Source organism: Falco biarmicus, chromosome 6 (genome assembly GCF_023638135.1).
Source record: "Falco biarmicus isolate bFalBia1 chromosome 6, bFalBia1.pri, whole genome shotgun sequence".
Lineage (NCBI taxonomy): Eukaryota > Metazoa > Chordata > Aves > Falconiformes > Falconidae > Falco > Falco biarmicus.
Window position 1 is genome coordinate 19,827,952 of NC_079293.1, and position 25,179 is coordinate 19,853,130.

Consider the following 25,179-nt stretch of genomic DNA (forward strand, 5'->3'; position numbering starts at 1 on the left):
GGTATTTAACTGTGACAACTTGCTCTGCTTCTGGAAACACTGCATTATGAATTAGTAGTAAAAGCTGGACTACACCCCTTCAAATATTTAGTGACTAGTCAGAGCTTTGTCACGTGGGTAATCCCTGTGCTAATGTAATATAATTATACAGTTAAACATGGGGTCCCTGACAAATTAGTCAAACAGTAAATCTCTTCTTAGCACCGCCTGCAAATTTGCGTAGGGAATTTTATTTCCAATTACAAATTGGATCAGTAGAGGTGACATCATGGTCATAGTGAGAAATATTCAGATTACATTTTCTTCATAAACACAATTAGAATTTACTACTCTGTTGAGTTGCAATGATATTTCCAAGTGAAGGCTCCAGAAAAAATAGCTGGCTGAGAACATGTAACCGAGATCTTCCCCAGTGTCCCTTGTAGATTTGACATTTCACTTTTAGACACTTTTGGAGCACTGTGGCTACTACAGTCTTTCCAATGCTCACTTGATAGAACTTCCTGAAAATATCAGTGTGTAACCAGCAAAGTGTCACACCAAAATGTTTGATTCTGCTGACCCTACCATTTTAACTTCTTTTTTAAAGCACACGTATTTTTCTTAAAATGCAACTCTCATAGTCTGCAGTTAATAACTACTAATAATAGAGTATTTATTGATGATTTGATGTAAATAATCCTAAAATACTTGAGTTATAATCATTATAGAAAGCATAACTTAGAAGTAAAAATGGCAGTTTCATTTTTTCTTCTTGGAGAATTAAATAAGTGTTGGTTACAATTCCAACACCAGCATCACATGGAAGAGTGGGACAAAAATTATGCTTTTCTGCCATCATTCAATTTAAGCCTGTTCTTTAGGAACCCCCTTTAGAGGTTAAAAAGGGCTGATTCATGGCTAGTAACTGCCAATATTATTCATAGTCTCCTGATCTGGACACGTTATTTAAGAACCAGAGTGATGCTCATTTTCTTTCAGAAATTTAGGCATTTCGGTGCATGTAGCCTTTAAATGCCTATGTTTGGGTGATGTTAGCATTGGTCCTGAGGGCTTAGGAAATGTGAGCTGTGAGATCCTATTTGTGCTAAGGGACAGTAAGTCAGAAAATATTTCCAAAGTATGACAGAGGAATGGTACTGCCATCTATTCAGTCAAGGTTTAATAATAAGCAAAAGAAATACAAGAGCACATGAATGTAATGTAATGGCAGCCACAGTAAACAGACTGGTAAATTGCTAATGGTGACCTTTACTAGGAGTGGATGATTAATTACCTAAGGTAGTTAAGGCAAAGAAAAAGGTTATATTGTTACAAATAAAATTACTTAAAGGAATTTTTGAACTTCTACATGACCCAAGTGTTTCTGCCTTGGTTAGTCTGTGAATAAGTCTAGATCTGAAGGACCTGCATGTTTTAATTTAGTTAGGGAAAATGACAGGTTAAGCAGGTATTCTGAAAGATGAACACACAAGTGAGTTTTAACAATGTCCCAATTAACAAAAAAAAATCTTGATTTGGCCCTCTGTCCCCAAATGCCCCTTGCATTATGCATCAGTTGCCTATAATAGTACATTTAGTTACCAGTTATGGTTATTGATGATCCTTTTGTGTTCAGTAATTTGCCAGTACATATGTGCCGAAGGTTTCATCAGCTAGAAATTAAAAAAGGCTATATGGAATTGGGTAAAACTTACTTTGTATTCAGAAAATATATGCAAGCTTTCATTTCCCTATACACAGTAGAAACAAAACAGCAAGATATGGCTTCTCTCCCATATCTCCAGGGCACTTTCTCAGCTAGAAGTTTATCTGCAAAGCTTTTTCTCCATTTAAGTATCACACAGCAGGTACTTCTCTGGCTCCAGTTTGAATTCACTGTCTTTTCTAAAGGTTCCTGGGCTGTTCTGAGCACACACAAACTCTGAAAGCTCCACCAAGAAAATAGAAAAACCTCTTCGATTAACATGGTTTCTGATCATCCATATATGCAGCTGGTATTTTGAGGAATAGTTCCAGTTTTTAGAGCTCTGAACATTACGTTCTGAATGAATGGCAGCTACCAGTCCCAAGAATAATTTTGCTTGACCCATCTTTTCAGCAGAGTCCAGTACGGTGACTGTCATTATAGGCCATCTAGAACAGAAAGCAGAAGAAAGTAATTTACAGATTACATATGGTGCAAATCAAACTTTCATAACACCTTTTCCTGACAGGACATTTTCACATTTACAACAAAAGTTGATTAGATAAACACCCTAACTTCCTTGGACTTTTTTGCCTTTGTAGTTGATTTTTCGTCTCTGTGTTTATCCTGGGTGTTTTTTGTTTTGTTTTGTTTTCTAAAATCTGAGTTAGTCAGAGACTGTTGTTTTTGTTCAGCTGGAGAATTTTTTTATTGCTGCAGCCATTCCATTCTCAGCTGTCGCAGTTAAATCCCTAATCTCTTCTCCCCCTGCTATTTCCTTTAGTAGTCTTCAGGAATTTGGCTTAATTTTATACCTAGCTGTGTTCTACGTATCATACATTTTGTTTGCATCAGTGCCACATAAAGCCCCTCTGAAGCTCTTTCCAGGTCAGGATTTTGATTTATTTCTAGGATTGTGAAACATTTAAACATTTCCCACATAACCTTATATCATTTTAATGGTAGTTGCTCTCAACTTTCCTCTGACAAAGGAACATGAGTTTTCAATTTTGGATTGCAATGTTTCTGCAAAGTCCTTTGTTCCTCTTCAACAACTCCATAGAAGAGGTTTCCTGGGGTCCATGTCTCACACTGACATATGAGGAGTGCCAGGATGACATTTTGTACTCTCTCATTGGTTGCTTTTCCAGAAGCCGTCAAAAGGAATGCGATGTGCTGATCCCAATGCCTTTGATACTGTTCTAAAACGATGGCCAGCTGAGCCCTTCAAATCTAATTGAATTTTGCATCCATTTCATTGTACCATTGGTGCTCAGGGCAGGAGCAAATTATGTGGATTCCCAGAATCTTCCAGGCCAGCTGAAATATTTTGGGTTAGAATTTCCCCCTTTTACTCCTATAAAGTCACTAGAGATGTCAAGAATTCATTAATTCATTAACAGAGCTGGATGGAAAATAGCAGATGCTTTTGGTGAAAAAAGACATTTTTAAAGTTTGTTTGTTTCTGAAATGAGTGTGAAAATTAAAGAAAAAAAAACGTGGGGGGAAGATTGATGGGATTTCAGGACCTGAAGCTTTTAAGGAGTGAGCCAGAAGGGAATGTTTTGGCTTTCTATGCGCCCTTCTGGAAGGTTTTTGTTAACTGACAGAAACTGACATTGACCGAAGCTTGCCAGCACAGCTGTGGAAAGACAGCCCCTGCCCAAACAGCTCTCCATACTCTAGATCTGGGAACCATTCAGCCTTTCTAAGCTCAGGAGAATAAAGACACAACTGCACTGTGGAGTGAGGTAGAGAGTAGTCCAACCTTGGTTGCCAGCCAGCCTTGTCACAGGATTGCCACACGAGCTCAGTGCAGGGCCATGCCTTCAGCACCATGTTCAGCCACGCTATGGTACCCCAGTGCACGTGGACTAACCATGTGCCATCATCATCTTGGCATACGGATTCATTCTTCAGTGTAAGTGTGATCAAATAATCAAGGTACTGAGGGCTCAGAAAATTTCTGTCAAGTTCACTGGCAGAAATTGGAGGTAAAAACATTACTGCTGAGGCAAAAAGACAATGCTTGGTGTGGGTGTATGTGTATGGTAATATGCTTTTGAATGGATAACTGATATTTAGGATCTTGACTTCCAAAAGGATAATGATTTTCTGAAATCACTGGCCTATTAGTAGGCAAGCAAAAGCAGAATGATAAGTCTGTTTACATGGTTACATCAAAACCAGCATCACAACTTCTATTCATTGGAAGTGTCCCATATGAATTTGAATTTATTTGCAAAGCTGTGCAATTAAGTCTAATAAAGAGATGGAAAAACTAGTGGTGTATCCAATGAAAACTTGAATTTTAACATCAGCTTTTGGAAACTGGGAAAAAAATAGGAAATACTGTATTTTGCAATAGAGAAATAGAGAACCTTTTTTCTTATGTTTAAAAAACAATCTCAGGAGCCAGAATATGGCTAGTTATAGCACTGACATTAAATTTTTCTGACTCTTAAGCCAATTAGGGCAACATTTTAAAGTCTGGAGGCATAAATATAACTAATGTATTAAGCAGGGAATTTAATGAGGAGTAAATTCCCTCAGCTTCTTTGGGAATCAAGTCCACTGGTTTAGGAGAATAAATATGAGTGCTTAGCTTGATAAAATTAAGCAGAGTGATTTGACAGTGCTAGCCTAATCAGCATTGTATCTCATTTTATCTACCTGTGGAAAAGGACTACTAATATGAATGAGGATTATTCAGTAGTATCTGTAAGTCACTTTCAGACCAGCTGTATATAGTATTCTACAAATGCAAAGTATTATTAACATCTATAATCTGAAATTTAGTTGTTGGACAGACTCCCTGTATATAATTTTGCTGCAAGAATACAGTCTCATCATATGAAAGGCCTTTTTCTTACAGTAAAATGGTTATCTTTTGGAAATACATTATTTAAATATACTAGTGCTAGCCAATATTCATTTGATGCAGAGGAAAATGTTGAGTATATTATTCAATAGCTATTCACTCTTTACCAGAGACAATAATTAGTGGTATTAACAGGTGGAAAATTGCTGCAGTGAAGAATTCACTATATATTATGATGAACTCCCTCAGAAAGTTACTGTACTTTTTCAGAATCACAATGGCTTTGTTACTAGCTGCCAAATAGTATTTTTGGAAGTGTATTGTCAATGAATGCTCTCAAAAGGACCCTTCAGTGGACAGTAAAAAACTGAAATAGCAATTGTCTCTTTGAGTAATGATTTCTCCAGATAGACCCTGTAGTATACTATAATACATACACTGAAATACATGATTTATGCATAGACCTTTGGTTACAGTGCCTTACTAGCTATTCCAATGGTTTGGGGGCTACTTGGCATTGTTTCTTTAATTGAATGTTACCACAAAAAAAGAGTAAAGGCCATCTTCTAACACAAATCTTATCAGATTTTTACAATCTGAAGATTTATAAAGGACTTACTTTTAGAACTCTTAGTAATACTCCTTCTCTCAAGGTAAGTATCCTGGGAAGGAGTATGGAGCAAAAGCTTGTTATCCAGGTCCCATTGAGAGATGCACAAGGTTGGAAAGGACAGTTTCAGTATTCTTAGTTCTTGGTTGCTCAGGAAAAGGATGTTACCCAATGGCATGAAATAGAAGCCACAGGGGTTATCTGTAGCATAAAGAAAAACAAGATTTCTGGCAAATTACAGATATAGTATGTAATAACATTCATCAGACTCATCAGGGAACTGATAGGAACCAGGCTTTCTCAGCCAGCAGCAAACAAATAGCAAATTAAATTCCAGCTGCTCTATCTCCTATGGTGTGTTGGTACATTTAAAAAATAAGAACTTAGATGTCCCTTTATTCCATTTTATTCTTTACATTACTTAGTATAGAGCCAGACTTGTTGCACTGGTTTTGTACTGTGCGTCATATGGTGTGTGTCAATATGGTCTGTGATGTACCAATCTAGCTCTGACAAACTTTACAGGAAAAAAGAGCATTGCTAAACATAGGAAAGAAAACTATGAATGACAGGGGATTTACAGAAAGTCAGATAACCCTGAAATCAGCAGCAGTTCTTTAGTTTTCAGTGACTTGAAGGTTCCATTTTCAGCCTAGCCATATAGATTCAGATTTACTAAAAGCTGAAACAAATTCATTTTTTGAAGCACCCTACGGCTGTTTGAAATTCTAGTCAGTGTGACTTCAGGTGAAGACTCATCCCTTCTAACTTCTGGCACTCAACAGAGATGCATAAATTAGGATCTCAGTCTCCTCATGCTTCTATTTACAAACAACATAAACCCAAGTGATACTTCTAGAAGTATTACAGATCCTAAATGGCCAGTTGACTCTATTGACTAGGAAGGGCCAGGAAGATGAGGCTCCACCAAACCTGAGGACACCAGCACATCTGAACTGCGCAGTATCAGGCACCTAACAGAGCATCACACGGCAAATAGAATAATTTTTTCCCCTTCCAGAAATGGGCCTGAGGTTAGGCTGAGTTAATCATATGTAGAAGCTGTAACAGACTGTGTTTTCAGGGCCAAAACAGTGTTGAGTTTGTGAGTAATTTCCTAAAGGACTGAGCACCCTACCACTGCAGAAAGTGTTGCAGGATTTGATCAGATGAATGATTAACAGTGGAAGAAATGGTAAGCTATTGACTGATGATTTTATTTAGAAGGTAAGCACACTAGCAGTTTGAATTATGAATTGTTCTTCAATAGGAATCACTTATGGGCAGAATACTTCTGAGAAGGTTGGCTCAATCAAAAGCATTTTTTTACTTTCCTGAAACCTAAGTCTGGATGGTTGGTTTTTAAATTAACTTTTTTTTAAAAAGTCTTGATTTTAAATGTCTCAAAATTTTGTAACTAATTAATACTGAAAATGTGAACTGTTCATTTATCTACCCTTCCTCAAATGAATTTGGATTAACTATAAAAATCCCTTTTGTTACACATTTTGAAAACATATTTGAGAATGATCTTGATAAAATTTGGAAATATCACAAAAAGAGTAATTTCAAGTCTTGAAGGGAGAATGATTTTTCCACTTCATTTTTCCAAAGTAGTTTTTCATTTTTCAACCATCTTAACATGTCAAAACATTGCAAAGTTTGGAAGTACTCAGAATTACAGAGGACCAGGCACCTGACAAGACCCCCACAGCAACATTCTGCAAATACAAAATAAGAGAATTTTTCCTCCAGAAACATGCAGGGACCTGTTACCACACCTCCCTCCACAGTCTATGAGAGAGTGCTGTTTTCATCAGAAGCACGTCTATGTGCACAAAGCAATTTGAATGTTTTTTATTTCTTCTCCTGCAAGCTTCTCTTTACAATGCTGAAGCTTTAAAACTTGCCCAATGTAAGGTGAAATCTGTAGAAGTTTATTCCCACTTCTGTAAATCTTCTGTGGGACTTGTAGTTCATTTTGCATTTTTCTTCTGCTCCTATTCCTGACTATTTTCTGTTTCTGGCAGAAAAACACCTTTTTTTTTTTGAGTAATTATGCTATCTTTATATTTGTATGAAGATCAGCTTTTATACATTTACCACCACTTTTTTCTCCCTCCCTCATCAATCCATAACAACCCTTTCTGTGCTGCCTGATAAATTTAAGACTTTTAATGTAAAAACTCCATCATAGATGTAAGGGAAAAGACATGTTTGCTGTAGGAGTAAAGCAGACAGCATTAGTATAGCAGTGGCACTGGAAAAAAATGTGCAAGCTGTAAATTTTAATGAGTAGCATGTTTTACGGAAAGAAAAGTCTTTATTTGTAGATGTTAGCTTGCATGGAGCCTTCATTCTGCAATGTAAAACTGACTAAAAGGACCCCTTCTGCAATGAGAAATCAAAATCTGTTCTCTTTTAAGGAGTTTTCTTTTATGTATGGACCACCAAGAAAGAAACTTCCAAACAAGGCTTCTCTGCTCCTGCAGAGGTTTGAATTGAAATCTCTCCTCACATTTCCTGAACGGTAGGTGAGATATCAGCCTCTCACTCTGTTGGCCTTAGAGATCAGCATGGAGCTGGCTTAAGGTGACTTGATATGGATTTGCTATTTGCAAATTAAAAGCCTTCATCTCTGAAGAGAATCCAAAATAGAATGCAGTTCTTTATTAACTGTGGTCCTAAAATTTTTTTAATGGTTTTTAGCTCAGAGGGTCTTTCAAGAGTTGTCTTTTCAGACCTATTATACAGCTCTAATTTTTTTAGGTAGTGAGCATATATGTGAAACCATTGGGGTAGCTCATGCAAACTCAGGTTTTTTAGGCTAAGAAGTTTCATGACCAGAAATATCAGAGATGTGAGATGTATCATAAAGTTTTTTCCCATAGAAAAAGCTTAGAAGAAATAACTTGAAAAAATGAGCAGCTAGTAAATGTATTTTACCATTATTAGATGACGACAGAGAAGACGGATCATGTCCGATTATCTTAAGACATTTTATATTACATTACTGGCACCCCAACTGCATTTATCTGCCCCTCACCTATGCACATATTTCAGTCTGCAGAAGTCAAAAGCTTTCCTGAAACTTAAAATAATGATTAAACTTAAAAAAATAGATGAGACACCTGTTCCAGAAGGTAATTTTGCTACTAGCATTTCTTCAGATTTTTTACTCCTGATTTGCCAAACCTAATCGTTTTATTCCTTTTATTATTTCTATTCAGCATTTATATATGTCTTCTATGTACTACTGTAGCACATGACTTTTCCATGGCCTATCTACACTGCACAACAAGCTGTTAAATAAAATTCTTGTTGTCTTTTACCATGAAAATCTAATCTCTTTGGGGTGGTTTTCTTGAACTGCTTTCCCAGCTAACATCTCGAGGTCAGTATCATTCATCTGTAGGCTTTGCACTTTAAAAAATGACAGACCATGATTAGACAGGGGCTGCTCTCTCACTGTTTCCAGTGTGTGATTCTTTCTGACAGTGCATTCCCCTGACAGTGAAATCCTGCTAGAATATTTCAGATCAAAATGTCTTCTAATATCTTAAAATTCCCTAGAACTGAAAAGTAGATGTGATCATTTGGAATGAGGTTCTGTTGTTGTTTGTCATAGTGAAGAGCAATTTAGAGGACAAAACCGTTGATACTACAGCATGATACTACTGAGACAAGATACTAGCCCCTCATGAGGTAGTTGAACTGGAATTCAAACAAGCTAAAGCAGGGATATGAAAGAATATCAGGTTTAGTGCTTCCTGCTGTAATTCTTGGTGTAATAATCAGGAAAGAATTTGGGTCCCGTTTATAAGTACTTCAAATATTCCAGGTCCTTTCCAAAGCTGGGGTAAGCCTATTAGGCTAGATGGATGGTACTTTGACCTGGGACAGGGCTTGAAAGTTCTTGGATATTTAAAAATATGTATCGGTGAGCATGTCATTTAAAATTTAAACTGGTGAAGCTTGAGTTCCCAAGTTTTTACCCTAAGGAGATGGAGTTGCTTTATAGCTTGTGCTAAACAGAGCAGATGTTCAGAGGACCTTTCAGGGCTTTCAGTTATAACTGAAACGGCCTACTTTGCAGTCTTCTGTGAGACTGAAGGTGCAGGTTTCGTTTGGTCTCTGTGACGCACCATGTATTACAAAGGATGTGCACTGGGACATTGCTTTTCTACTGACATGTAAGTTAGAGAATTTTATTAGGCAGAGCAACCAAGGAAGAGCCTTATGTTGGCCACAGATTGGAGAAGAGAAGATGATGAGAGGAATCAGAGGAGGCTTGGAGGCATCTGCTGCTGTTCGTTACATATGGGGGGTGGTGAGGTATTTCCATGAAAAAAGGAGGCATGACATTTCAAGTATTTAGAGTATTTACTCTAAAAAAGAAAACAGAAGAGGATCCTTAAGGAGCTGACAGTATGAGTTTAGGTCTGTGTACTATGCATGCTGTAGATAGGAGGAGTGAGAGACAGTGGAGGTTGATAGCAAAATAGCGTGTGTGGGGAGAAGCAACCACAGGCAGGCAAGGGGTCAGCAGGACACCAACACTGTAGGAGCAGCCACAGACTAACCTCAGGATGCTCAGGAAGAAGGGTGGCAGACCACTATCCTGCACTGGGAGAAGCCCCTTGCCATCTCATCTAACCTTCCAGCAAGGAAGATCTGGGACTCTCCTTTTTTGGTAGGTGAGGTGTATTTTCTGTCATCAGGATCACTCCTGGAAGAACTCAGACAGTCTGTGCTCCTATAAAAAGGCAATATGTTTGCCATGGTCTAAAGGCTGTTCTTGGACATCTCTGTGAAGCACAGAATAACTGCACCTGTTAACCTGTCACAGCTAAAATGCATTAGTACCAGGCTTCTCATACTCTATGGAACTGCTATTAAATTTTGTGAATGTTTTCCCACTTAAGAATCTTTTGAAAATTATTATGGAATTGCAGATTGTATTATGTTAACATGCAAAGAACTCTATCCACATTCCTAGATACTGTCTCATTCTTTTCGCATCGCTGTTACTGAAATGGCATGGGAGAAAATCCAATACTGCACGCTCCTTGGTTGCGTGCCAAAGTGGTAAAGCAGCAAAATCAGGCCCCACTGTTAGTGATGGCAGTCTGTAAAACAGGAATAATTTTCTATTGAATACCTGATTGAATTACTCGTGAATTGCTGCTCTGCTGAGAAAATGATATTGGAGGTTGGCAGGCGGTCACCATTTTTATTTGCTAGAGGGTATTATCTGAATTTGCCTGTCAGGTGATTGCCTGGTTAGTTCCTTCCAAGTATAAATAACTGTGTATTTCAAAATGTGATAAATAATAGTAATAAAGTTTATAGGGGAAAAAAAATTACTTGCTGTTACAAGGAATAGCACTTAACCCAGCCATTTATCTACTGCTTACAAAAAGCTGGGCTGATCAGGTGATAATGTATTCCAAAGGTTTGCAAAAATAAAAGGGAAGGAGAATCGCTGTTTGATCCTTCTCCCACTTCTTCTTGTAGCTACAGTTTATAATACCTTTGCATTTAATTGGTATTTTATTTCTTTATGCTTATGAGGTGTGATAATTTGAACAGCCCTTGCAGTGGTATAATTTTGTTCAGTGAGCCAGACATTGCAAACTTGTGCATTTTTATGTAATTGAGATGATTTTGCCTGGTAGCTTGTGGAAAATTTCATAAAAATTTGTATGCATTGATCAACTCATTTAATGTGATATTTCACTTTTTGTGCTGATCGGCATTTTTTCCTGGTACTCCATTGCTGTGCTGTAAATAAACTTTTTTTGTACTCTGTCTCTAATGGTGAAATAATGAACAACATAACACTTCCCAAGGCAGAAATACAATGTTCATTTTTCCCTTTGGCAAATGAGAATCTAGCCATTAGGAACAGTGCTTTCCCAGCTGCTCCTTGGAGGGAAAAGCCAGTATACTGGTATCAGATATATGGATTTTATTCGGACCACAGAAAGCTTATGTAACACTTGACTGTGTGCCTCTCTGTGCTTGACCATGAAGAAGTGGGGCAGATTCCTCCCATTTCACTGCTGCTGCTTGAAGTGGTGGACTACATCAGCAGGAGTCAAAGACTTAAGCAGGCTGCTTGTGGTGATACCATACTTGTGACAGATTCTTCTCAGAACAGGTAGCATGGCTTTCACAAAGATCCTCTTTGTCTTTTGGTTATAATGGAGCTTTTGACAACAAATACTAGATCTCTTTTCACAGATAGGCACCAAGAAGCAAAGGGTGAAGTTCAGCCGTTGGAAGGAAGGGACTAACACCACCATGTCTTATAAGTGATCTATTGTCAGGAACAGTAAATAAAAGGCAGTTCCTTGCAGAGGTTCAGTGACTTAGATCATTGGTTCAAATCCAGCTCAGATCTGAACCACTAATTGAGAGGCTCGCATGGCTGCTGCCAGCAGTGTACCTGTTCTGCCTGTAAAGAGGGTTTCAGCCGCCAGAGTGTCTATCCAGCAGGCTGGTTCAGACAGGTAGTGGAACCTGCAGCTTCAGGGGTGCCCCTTGGGTTTTCGAGTTCGATGTGCTGTAACTCTTCCATATGTATGAGACTCCTCTGTGGGGAGGCTGAGAGGAGGAAAGAGGTGTGCACTTGCACTGAAAGCAGCAGAAAGACTCCTGGTGTGATAAACACCTGGTTGCTAAGCTGCTGCTCAACACTGCTGGGATATTTTGGGTAAGGGACTTACTTTTCAGGAAGCTAGGGTCACACTGGCAGTGTGAAGCACACGCCATGAGAGGCACTGCCAGCAATCTTGGACTGGAAGTTATGGACTATTTTCTTCTTGGTAGCAACAAAAGGTACGGTGGATCCCTAACCCCTGATCTTGGGGTGATAAAAGAAAAACTAGGAAGCTCTCAGTTTAGACATCAGGTGGCCAAAAGAGGAAAGTCCCTTTGAAAACTCTTTCTGAGACCAACGGTCACCACCTTTTAGACAGTGTCAGAGTAGGTGGGAATAATGACGGAAAGAATGATAAATGACCCAAGACAATTTCTCTCAAAGTGTTTTTTTCTAGAACAGTTCATAAAATTATGGCCAAATTAACTTCAGCAATAGTGTCTCAACTTCTTGTAGCAGAGCTGACCGTATTTGACTGTAGGGATGGGACTGAAATTGAAATCACTGCCCAAAGCTGCTCTCCTTGCAGACCCTCAGCAAGAAACCAATGTGAAAGAGAATCCTCTCACTGAGAATCTCTTGTGGTATTCCCTCGCCTGGTTTGCATAAGGCTAACTGAAAATGAAGTGGTTACCTAACTGAGAGCTTTGTTGCCAAGGTGGTGTCTATAGTACACACAAGACAGAAGGACAGATGAATTAAAATAGGTCTGGTTTTCAACACAGATATTTTGCAGGAACTGTCTTTGCCTGGTACATGTGCTTTTTGACTTGCTTTCAATGGAAAATTAGCCATTTTGTGAAGATATTCCTTAAAACAACATTAGGAATATGTGAAACTGGGTAAAATCATGCTGCAAATACATGGAATTCCACGGGGCATTAAATCTGAATTTCACAGAACTCTGATTTGAAACTAGTTCTGATGGTCTCATTACTCTAATTCAGAGTAAAATATCATAAATAATTTATTGGTGAATGTAGTAATAGCGGTTTGAATTGTGCTAAATATACACTGTAGAGCCTTCCTATTGTGGGCTCCCTTGACCAACACTGCAATTTTGTAAAAAGAAATGTATTAAAACAATTTGTAATGACTCTTGTACATGGGATACTTTCTTGACATCCCCTGCCCCGACAATATTCTGCATTAACAGTGATTTGTAGAACAGGGGAAGCAAGCAAATATCTTACGTGTTCCCCAATTGTGTTCCATGAGACTAATCTGAAGAAAACAATATTTCATCCACAGAACTTTATTTTTTGATTTAAATGTTGGTGATAAATGTATATGGTATTTCTGAAGAGAACTGAAACACTGATCTGTGTATCCAAAAAGTCTTGAATTCTTGAGATTAAAATAACTTTTTACTGAAAATGCTGTCATGAGGTTTAAATAAGAAGGAAGATGCTTAACACCCATTCTAGTGTTTAATACTGTGGGGCAATAAGGTTGGGTTGTTGTATACACAAGATAGAAAGACAGCTGAGTTAAAAGAGGTCTGGGTTTCAACTCATATGGTGCTGAGCCCAGTTGCTAGCACTTACTGCATTCATTAAGATGGATTTTATCAAAACAGAGAAGGTATTTATACCCTCACTAGATCTAGCTTTTGGTAAGCACTCTTCACAGTTTTTGAACTCCTTGGTAAATCAAGCTCTGAGCTTGTAGCTTTTACATAATGATTCTTAATATCTGTTAAGTAATATATATTAATCTAAATATTAGGAAAAAAAACCCTCAACCTTGCTGATGTACAGGTAGATCAATCTGTTTTAAATATGGTATAAAGAAAGTCATTAATACTGAAAAATATTCCTGCTAAGAACATTTTACAGGCTAACAGGCATTGCTGTTCTTCTGAGAGTGTGTTGAAAATGGTGACAAAATGGCAAGGATGTGAAGTGCATAACAGTAACATAAAAAATAGTAAAATATTTGATCTTCTCACTACAAAAAGAAAGCCACGTAGTCTGGGTTGATGTAAATATCCTGGAGTGGGTTCTAATCTGTCTAATTTAAACATACAGCTTTCACATATGTGCCTCTAAAGGCATCAGGTAGGCAGATCACGTCTGTCTACCTTAGGTACCTGAACTGACATAGGCAGGTTTTTCCACTGGAAGCTTTCAAAAGCAGCTTTCTCTCTCCATCATCTAAAAAGGACCTCTGGAAGACATTAGAAATCCCTTAAAATATACCTGGCACATGCAAAGCTACATCATACTGCAACTCTAGCACTGTCCTGTCCTCCCCCCACACCCACCCAGCAAATGTAGCTCCTGGACAAGTACCAGTGCAAAGGCAAGTGATGAGTGGATTCTAAGAGTAGGTATGTTCATGAATGTAATCTGGGTGAATAATTACTCTAATATATCAACCTCATCCAGTGTTTAATGGATCAGCTTCCTTAGCTACGTCTATTTTACAGATGTGGATTTGGAGCCAGAGAAAAGACTAGGACCGCAGCTCCTCTCTAGTATTTGGTAGGCAACAGATCAGCTCCCCCTTCCTCCTTATGTTCTGTTGCACATGGTTGCAATCTCCCACCAGAAACTGGCATCCCTCAGTTGCATCTGTTCAGGTGACCAGTCTTTAAACCAGGTTTATGCAACTGTCCACATTTTGAAAATGAAACCTCTAGCATGGGAAAAGCAAAACATATTTTCACAAAACCTTTGCAAAGCACAGTTGTATAAACAGCTGAATTGGCATGACAGAGGGAAGTAAGCTCTGGTACAGAAGAGATGGAAGGGAAGAGGGTCAGGACAGAGGAGTTTAAACTAGGTCTGCTACTGACAGAACTAGTAATCTGGAATGACAGTCTGAGAGATTTGTCTAGAGCTAAGCAGAAGATCTGTGTCACATCAGCAAACCAACTATGCTTTTCAAACTCTAATAGGCTCCCCAAGCAGTGACCAACCTTCCTCTTAACTCAGATTAGCAGCATGGTGTAGATTTCTGGCAGATGTATGTGTTTAGGAATGCAAATATACTAATGGCTTTTCTTCATGTTAGTGAAGTGACTGTAGAATGACAAAGCTGAAGATGCTTTGGTCATGGAGCTGTGCTACTGGTGGCGAGAACTAATATCCTACACTCTATGCATGGCATTTCTGTTTATGGGAAATCAACAGTTTGGGAATAATGACTCCTGACACACAATTGATTATTAGATGAACACAAGTTGCTGCTTTGGGGGACTGCAAAACATGTAAGTAAAGGAAAATTTTACACACAGACTTCCTGGTGGTAAAGGCAAATAAATCTCTCTATCAGCATTTGTGCTGTCAATGTTTATTTATCCAAAAGAGCAGCTTATTATGATATGACACTTTTGAAAGACCCAGAGGGAAGGATTTAGACAGGCATTCAAGATTCAGCAGGATAAATAAGAAAAGAAGCAGTTGTCATCTCCAAAAAAACCCGTACCAGTAGAACTTGCAGATAACATAGCTACCTGCTTTAAATTACAATTCTGTCCTTTCTGAAAGGATAACAGAGTTTGTATGTTGATTTCACATTTTCTTAATGGGTTTAACTGGAACCTACAGAATTAGATCTCTACAGAGCTCCAGGAAAGAGTTGTGTTGTATGTTGATCCTTGACTCTCTATCATTTTGGATAGAGGATTTCTACTTTCACCAATTAATTGTTAACACAAACGTTAGATCATTTGTAGCCCCTGTGATTGTTTGCTGGCAAAGTCATCTGAAGAATGCTAAAATGCTATTTTCCTGCAGAATGACTTACACTACAAAGTATGGTCACGCTCATAAAATCTGAGAAATCATATTAGAGATCCGTGCCTCTGTAGGGCTTTGTGTTCAAAGGAAAAGAAAAGAAAAGAAAAGAAAAGAAAAGAAAAGAAAAGAAAAGAAAAGAAAAGAAAAGAAAAGAAAAGAAAAGAAAAGAAAAGAAAAGAAAAGAAAAGAAAAGAAAAGAAAAGAAAAGAAAAGAAAAGAAAAGAAAAGAAAAGAAAAGAAAAAAGAAAAGAAAAGTTTCTGGCTTTTGCTTTACTAAAGGTTATTCCGAGGTGCAGGGAGAAGTGGACTACCACAGAGTCATGCATGAATCTGCTTTGCTTTCTATCCGTCCAACTAAGTAATCAATGAGATTCAGCTCCACACCACTCTTCCTTGTTTCTATGTCCATTTGCACCTTGTAACCCTACCTCTTGCCTACACCTGCTGTGTGTAGTCCAATTCGAATGTATGGGATGCGCAGGCACTGCTATATCCATTTTAGGAGATGCACAGGCACTTTTTCTATACCAGACACTGCTTAAAGGAGTAGAGCTTCAGCTCCATTAAGCTCTTTGGCTAATGCCATACTTGCATTCTGCAGCTCTCCCTCGAGGATGTTACAAAGACAGTGCTACATTCTGTCTGGATAGTTCACAAAACCTAGCTTCCTGGACACAAATGTTTGTGACTGTACCTATACAGTGGAATTGATGGGTATGGAAGTTTAAGTGCTTTGCTAAAACAAGACCATAAGGAGTCCAGGTAATGGGAAATTTATCACTTTTGTTAATAAGCTATCCTAGTGGATTACGATTCTCATTTCTAATAGTCATATTCTCAGTTTAAACTTTGCAGATTTCACTTCTGAAATATCTGGTGACTTGTTCACATCTGAGTTTTGCCATACATAATTAAATCTCACATAAGCTTGCCAAGTAAGGCTTGCCTGGGATCTAAAAAGAATTTTGGTCTTAGGCAAGCCTTCTGCCTAGGGGTATATTTCATCCTATAAACTCATTCATTTAGCTTTGCTGCTAGTCTATTACCTGTAAAGGTAAATCAGTACTTCACTACCTTCTGAAGTATATTCTTATATAAAGCATAGGGATGACTCCTTTTCCAAGTTTTATCAGACATTATAAAGAAATTAGGTGTTCTCTCACCAGCTCAGTGGAAGAGGCAGCTGACACACCATCAACAAATAACACTGCTGTTATTTATTTATGGCACAAAAATGCATTAAATAAACATACCTGAGGATGTTGAAGAATTTAGAAACAAACAAACAAAAAAACCCCAACAAAATGAGAATTGTTTCTAGCCTGTCAATGATTTAGTTAAAAGATCATCTAATTATTTGGTTAACTTTAAAAACAGGTGAAAATCATGTTTCTATGATTTAGGATTAAGAGGGGAGAAAAAGAATGATTTATAGTTAAGGCATGTCAAATGTAAGTATCTCCTTAACAGAGAAGCTTTTAAACATGCAACCAGACAAATTAAAAGCTTCAGAGCAAGGTATATTTCTCATGCTTTTAGTAAAAATTTTGCATCTAGATCTACCTATTTGTATTTATGCAAGGTGCTCAATCAGTTATTTCTTTGGAGAGGCTTTATTTATTGTCTCTTGGTTTCATTTTACTTAGCTTTTTTTTCAGATTAGTGATTTACAGAACTGATTAAAAAGGGAAAGATGAAAAATAAAATAAGTAATAGCATTGTTTTCAAGGTGAAAGAATTATTTCATTGTTACAGTATTATTTTATTGTAATTCTAAATCATTATTGCTGAGATAAATTTAGTACACATTAATTCCTGTCCTTGAGCCTTTAGACCATATTGACTATCTGAGTCCTTAAGTTTTAAAATTCTGCTTATATTTTCTAATTTAATACAGTGAAATATATCATGATTTAGCCTCTGGGATGGGTAAAATGTTAAGCCTCCAGCATGCTGTGTTACATAACTTAAAGGCATCTTTTCCAATGTACTTTTCTGCCTAGTAACCATAGATCTGTACCTGAGTAAGTTGATGAGTTTGGAAAGTCAGGTTAATGGTACACAGCTTCCACTGGGAATTTTCCAACAGTGGTCTAGATTGTAGATATTTCCACTGAACCAGAAATTACCCACTTCCTTTATTGTTGGTTGTGAATAAAAAAGGTACTTTGGGGAATGCAATTTACTCCATTATTTTCAGCATCTACATTAGAATGAGATCAATTATATCCTAGAATTGCCTATTTTTTCTGAGCAGTTAGAGGCTGGTTAAGTAAAAAGGAGATGTCTATACCTGGTCAGGTGGATCCTACACATTTGGGTAGAAAAGCTTGAATTAGAGTTAAATAACTCCAAGGAAAAAGAGATTAATTGGGAGTGGCAGGTAAAATTTCGAATGTCCCAGGAAATAAATTAGGTCAGTGAAGCAAATGTAGAGTTGTTAGTCCTACTTCAAGTTTCTTTCAGGAAAAACTCTGTACATTAAAAGTAGAGCCCAATGGAAGCCCAATGAAAATAGGAGCTTTTAGAAGTAGTAAGAGATATTGCCCTGCGAAGTTGGACTCAGATCTTCAAAACACAGCAGATAACATTCATAGCAAATCTCCTCATAGATCAGGAGTTTGTACATTAGGAGAAAAAAAAAGTAATCTGCATACTCATGTTTTTGAAAGGTTTTTCTTTTGATTTTTGTATTTAAAGACAACACCTAAACCCATCAGTGTTATGTCATAGTTAGTGGTTTATTACATGCATATTTATAGATAACATTTATTATTTTCCTCATTAGTTGGTGTTACATAGCTTTCTAAGAAAAGATTAGTAGAGGTTTAATTGAAAACCAGGATTAATTTCTGAGAGATTCTGTGTAAATAATATATATCCACAGTCCTACTGTTTAATACTGCAAATTATCCTTTATCATCTAACTCAATTTGGTAGCTAGATTCAGAAGATGCAAAGTTGAAAGATTGTCTCAATAAAACAGTAAGGGAGAATCTGGAGTCCTAGATCAATAATAAAATTTAAAGGAAACAGAAAATTACCTGTTGTGATACTGAATATGGGTTAAACTAAGCATGTCTATACAGGACCATAATAAGACATTTTGGCATCTGGGATGCTGCCTCAGATGGCTCTGCTTCCTGCCAACTGCTGCATCTACCTCCTCTGGATCTGCTGACTCCAGACTGAGTGAGGACCTGCAGCAGCAGCATCTCAGACATTTGCTGCTTTTGAGTGCTCGTTGCTATGGCTCTGTGGCTATGCTGTTTGTTGTGAAAATATCTTGATGGTCAGGTAAGAAAGTCACATTACAGCGGTTCCTTTTGCGCTGGTTGACTTGTTCTGATGGAAAAAAAAAAAAAAGATTATTAATTTGAATAAGTACCTGCTGCATAATGGTATTTGTGTGAGATGTTTTAGTTTTACATAATGGGCAAAGGAAGCTGTGGATATATCCAGTGTGTCTTGGCAGAGCTCCTCTATGATTCATAAGAGAAATGAGAAGGTTGAGAGCTGCCAGGCTTAAAAGATCTAATATCACTAAGGCCTGGAGACTCAAGAGCACTGAGAGAGGCCCCCGAATAATTCCAGGGTCAGGCAGATCACTTGGAAGACTTGACCTTCGGGATTTCTAACCTTAGCTTTTGAATTACTAATGAAGGTTATATGCAGAGAACATGAACTTCTCCCACATTAATTCTTTTATGTCGCAATTTTATATATGAAAATAGTTTCATATATTTGCTTCTCTGACTTTAAAACTTGGGTTTCTCTTTTAACTCACAGATGACCAATGGCTATGAAAGATTAATGCTAACACTAATATAAATAATTAATTAAACAATGAAAGCTTCAGCTTAAAAAGTCTAACTCTTACATGAGTACAGACTTAAAAGTGCACACGAAGACAAGTATGCATCATTATTTCTTCCAAGTAAAGAATTGCCTGTTTATAAATCAGACATAATCTTGTTACTTTATGTTTCTACTTGGGGCACAAATGGTAACCACTTAACAAGGTGAACTCCCTGTCTAGTCTCTCCCAATATTTGTTATTCTAATTTATCTTAGCAGAGAGAACATGAATTCCCTGAGCCGCTGAGCTAAGCCCTGGTTTTGCTGCAGGCTCCTGATCTTGCATTCTTTGTGTCACTCTTAATGCCTTCAGAGGGTGTGCAAAGGAAGCGGTTCAGACCCCATAACTCTGTATCTGAAGAAAGGCAATTTAATATTTTTCAGTTTCACTTACCAGTTCCTGCTCTGCTGACAGTCTTGCTGCACATCTTGCAGTTTTAACAATCTTTCCTTTCTTTTTGTTGTTGCTTAGGAATAAAATGATGATGTAGTTTTCCATAACATGCTGTTTCCTTGCAATATTCTCACTCTGTAGGGTAGCTCTCTATTGATTATTTATTTTTGGAAGAACCTTAGCACAGCCCTATACTGTGAGCCCTCGTCTCTTGAGAGATTACTTTATATAGTCTGTGAGCCTTCATGAAAGAATGTAACAACTGAAAGTAGAATTACACTTTGAATTGTGGTGTGCCTGTACAGTACATGTTCAACTCTACAATATGGAGTGGTAAAAAACTTTTCAGCAGTGCTATTTTTTCAGGTTGCACTTCCTAAAAATGATTGTCCATCTTCTAAGCCTTGCTATTAAGGAACCATAAAACAGCTGGAAAATGGATGTATTTATTTCTCTGGAAGCCTCCTGTGTTAAACAGCTGTGATGGCAAGTTTAGGCAAATTCCTTACAGATCTACAGTGGCTACAGTGGATGCGCCTGGACTTGAGAAAAACAAGATCTGAAAAGAGAGTTTATTTACTCAGTTGACTGGTTAACTTAATTGAGTTGAAGAGGCAAAATGCAAACCCTGACCATCATCCCTACGTTGCTTAGTTGTCCTAGCAAAAACCCTGTGCTTGATAGTCATTATGTAAGTCTGGATTTAAATTTTTGGGATCATTAAGGACCAGCTCAAGCTCTCACCAAGTGTGCAAAGATAAACCTGAGCTGCCTGGTGTTCAGCGAATTAATTTTCTTTCCTTACTCACAAAGATACTGGCTTGAAGAACTATCCTTTACTGAAAGGAGAAGAGAGTGACTAAGTACACCACTGCCCCTTCTCCGTAGTTTAGGTAACTATTCACAATTCTCCTCGCTAGCTCCTTGGTAAGACAACTGTTAGGGCATCTGACTGTTTCCCAGCTTCTGCAGTAGCACCTTCTTTCTAATTTGAGACTGTCAAGTCCCGTGGATTTTATGTTTACCCTGCAGGGCAGAGAGGTTTCATCCCAGGCAGAGCTGCTCTGCAGCATCAGCTGCCTTGCCAGCCCACCCCGCTCAGCTCTCACAGGTCCTCCCAGTGCCCACCGCACCACTGCTAAGAAGTTTGGTTCCACAGTGATTTCTGCACTGTGAGCAGGACTGCAATGAGTATGCAGGGGTTTTCACCTATAAGAAAACCCCTATGCAGACTCTCTCACCTAGCTGTTTTTCTAAACCTTTGGCATTTGCAGTCCAATGTGGCAAGATTAATTTAATGGAGGGCAAAGAGTCAATATGCAGTCATAGTTAGCTGCCCAACACTTCTATGCCTTTATGAAATTATTAAATCTTCTTCAACATTGTAAGACTTTTTTCTTCTTAACAGGGACAACACACTTATAAAATAACATATGTAAATTCAATATCTTAAGCCTGTCCATTGACTAATTTTCTTTTTCTTTCTCTCCACAAGAAGCCAACAGATCAATGCTTCCCTTTTTGCTTCCATCCCACCTGGAACCCTCGGGAGGAAGATGGGGGTGCATCCTCCCTTTGGCATCAGCCATTCTGCTTGTACTAGTACACTTGGAATTACTCCTCTGCGCAGGCTGCTGTGTTGTGGGAGACTGAATACAAAGAGACATTCATATTAGCAATCCTGCTGGCATTTGCGATACAATGTGGATGCTGTGTGCCAGCTACAGTGCTTCTTAGTGGTCATTAAGGAGAACTTCTGAGTCACTGTACCTTAGATTCAAATAAGACCACGTGTTTTTACAAAATATTATGTAGTAATATAATACTATATATAATTAATATATAAGTGAGTAAGAAATGCAAGAGAAAGGAATCTAGGGTTCTTTTTAAGGGCTATTATCAAACTTACTGGATCAGCAAACCAAAAGTGTGCTACGCCTCTTAAGAGTACATTCTTCCGTTAAGGAAGATCTGATAGTCAGGTGAGAAGCTGAATTTAGAAATAGCTAACATAATAATCAATGCATAGTCCTATAACTGATATACCCAGAAGCAATGAAGTGAGAAAACTAGCACCATGGAGCCATCCAGACTGATCCATATGACTTACTGGTATTTCTGCATTCAGCAACACTGCAAATTCTGGAAGAGCATTTGGTAGTTAGAGTGACATATTTTGTGTGATGCTATAAATCTTTGGGGAAAATTAGAAAAGTTGTAATAGCTGCAACAGCTGCTGGATATAAAACCGTATCTCTTCTTGAAGATATATTAACATATTTGTCTTCGATCCTATGCTTGCGGCAGAGCAGGTGGGTGTCCAGATCTGGGTGGGAGCTTTTATCAGCAAACTGTTACACCATATTCACCCTACTACTGTCTGAGTACCAGTGGATGCCAAGTTATTATGAGAATGCAGAGAATGAAGGGATTGCTGTTCTCTAGGAAAAGTAATACACATGATTTGGACAACTTGACAATCCATCTATTCTCTTTCAATATTTACATTCAGGGGAGCTGATATAACACAACCAACACCAAGGTACCATCTCTGGAGAAAATGAAGAGAAAAATTGTGTAACAGATGGCTTTTTATATTAGCAGAGAGTGCACTGTGAGTTTCTAGAACTTCATCTTAAGGTAGAGATCACCTATATTCTAATGAGTTACAGGAAGAAGAGAGTGCTCTGGATCTTTATTCTTTTTCATATTATTAAAATAAAAGAATTATTGTTCATTCAAATGTGAGCATTTAGCAACCCTGATTTACTTTTTTTTTTCCTGAAACAAGAATTAAAAGATTTTGGATATATCTAAAATTATTTTATGTTTGTCATCATGATTTGAACTCACATGTTTTATTGAAATAATGGTATTTAGTGGAATGCTGTTTCCCTTTAAATCAGCTGCTAAATTCCTACTGATTTATTAGGGCCAGGGCTTCACTCATAGATTTTAAAATGCACACTTTGATTTTGCGCATTGTCTCTACAAAATTACACTGATTATCCAGTAATGATTTTATCTGAATAATGAGATCTCTTCTCTGAAGTTGTAGGATAATTTATTTGCATTTTGAATTAAATTATGACTGAGATATTTAAGGTAATTGTGCTTGCTGAAACACCCCAGGAATATAAAGAGATCCTTACAAATCTTGAATGAAATACAATTCTAATTATCAGAAAGTTTATAATTTGAAGATTTTCAGCAGCTTTCATGATAATATCTTTCAATTTAATCCAAATATTAGGTCCTCAACAGCTTGGACATTTTCTTTGGTCATTCATCAACCCTGACCGTTGTAGGTAGGTTCTGCAACACCTGATACATAATCCATAATATACGCATTCCTCTTTCAGCCTCCATTTCTCATAGACCACAGACTGGAGGAAGCAAAAGTGAAATATATGCATCCCAGCTTTGTTTAAGAAATCTTTTGTAGGCTGTGTAGAAACTTCCATTTTCTGTATCCTTATTCAGTTATAAACTCTGGCAAAATAGAGGACAACTACAAAGTGATATGTGCCATAGAGGCCAAGGCCTTTTCCTTTTAAGGCGTAGGACATCCCTCTGTTGAGGTCCTTGGCTGAAGGAGTGCATCTGTCCTGTTCTATGCAACATAAACTACTGCCAGAGTCTGGGTGGAAAGTGAGGTTATTCCAGGGAGCTGCCAGGAATGGACAGAAACAATGGATACTGGGCAGAAAAGCATGGCACCAAACAGAGAACCCAATGGTTTGATGGCATCTCTAACTCACCATCTTTGGCTTTTTATTTCCTTGTCTCATTCCTGTCCATCACAGTCTCCAGCTAACTTTTTTTTTCTGTAACAAGCTAGATGGAACTGATAATCTATAGCAACATGTGAGACTTCTACATATTTTTCATTACATGCAAATGTTAAGTAATTTTGCTTGATATATTTGACAGTGATAGTTTCAATACAACAACTTGAAGTTATGTCTTTTCTAAGTTGTTCTTGTAATTTGTTAGCTTTTTATACACAAGTGGCTGCTATTCCCAATGGAAGAACTTACCCTACCTCCTCCAGGCACACATTCAGCTCTGCTTTGTTTAAACAGCAGCTGAGATATACAGGGCACAAAGCTCGCTTTGCAGATGTGATCCTGAGTCTCTCACTGAATCTTGACTAGTGCTGTGGAGCTGTGTGGATCTGTTTTTGTGGAACAAGCGTAAGGATTGGGATCTGAAACAGTTGTTGGTACGAGATAATTTGCCTGCCCTGAAACTCATAAAATGTCAGGCACCTTGCAAGAAATAAGGCAGCTTGATGCTTTTGCAGGTGTACTGTTATATCCAGGGCAAAGATTAGTGGGATTTGTTGAAGTATTGATTTAGTATAATATTTTGGAACTATAAAATTGTATACAATTTACAAGCTATATATCGAACTGTCAAGCTGTGCACACTGTTAGCCTACATAATGGTAGGATTGCTTGTAATCTTGTCCCTTCTGTCTTTTTGCCTCCCAGTGTCTGTAATGCACTTGCTGTGTCTTGTTCTTAATTATCCTCCAGTTCTATATGAGCTGTGAAGCCCTGTGCCCCTGTTGAAGGATACTGATTTCAGTTGAGCTCTCCAGAGTGCAAAGGTCTGCCTGCAGAGAGGACGATGAACAATAACCCTTTAAAGGGAAAGACCTTAATTTATACCTGCATCCTCTGAATATAAAACTCCTCCAAGATACTCTCTACCAGCCAGTTTATGACAGGGTTTTAAAGTAAGCAGTCTCTCAGCTACAGGATGACTGCTAAATTTCTGCGATGGTTGCTCTTCATCAAACTGTGTTTGGGACCTGACGTGGGTGTCCATGCTCAGTCTCTAGTTCAGCGAGGCAGGTGAGTGTGTTTGATAATGTCAAGGAGGAGATACTGGACATCAGAGTTGATGTGCCTAAACTGAGCAGACCAGATCTTCTCCATTGACCAGCTAGGAAATATGATATTCTTTTTTGCAGAACTAATCTGCCAAAGGGCTGTATGTGCCTGTATCCAACAGACTGGCTTTGCCTTTGCTGTGCCTGCATGAGTAGATTTGGGTTTTTTTCACCCTGTGATCAGAGGAGATAAAGTCAATGCAAGTGCTACACTTGCAGTGTCTCCACAGTCAGAGGAGCCTTGGAAATGTGCGTGGCTTTACTGGAGTAGAGAAAGACATAAGGCCATTTAAGCTTGACTCAGCACATAGAAGAAACTCCAGACCACTGCAGACTACCATAAGGCTACTCTTTTCTTCCCTTTTCTTCCCCTTTCCTCCCACCTGAAATCTTTTACAGCTCAGAGTAGCAGCTGCCATTCAGGATTTCATGTTTTAAAACTGCTGACTTCAAAAAACTCTTTATGCTTGATTCTCATGTCTCTGAGCTGTCAGTGAAG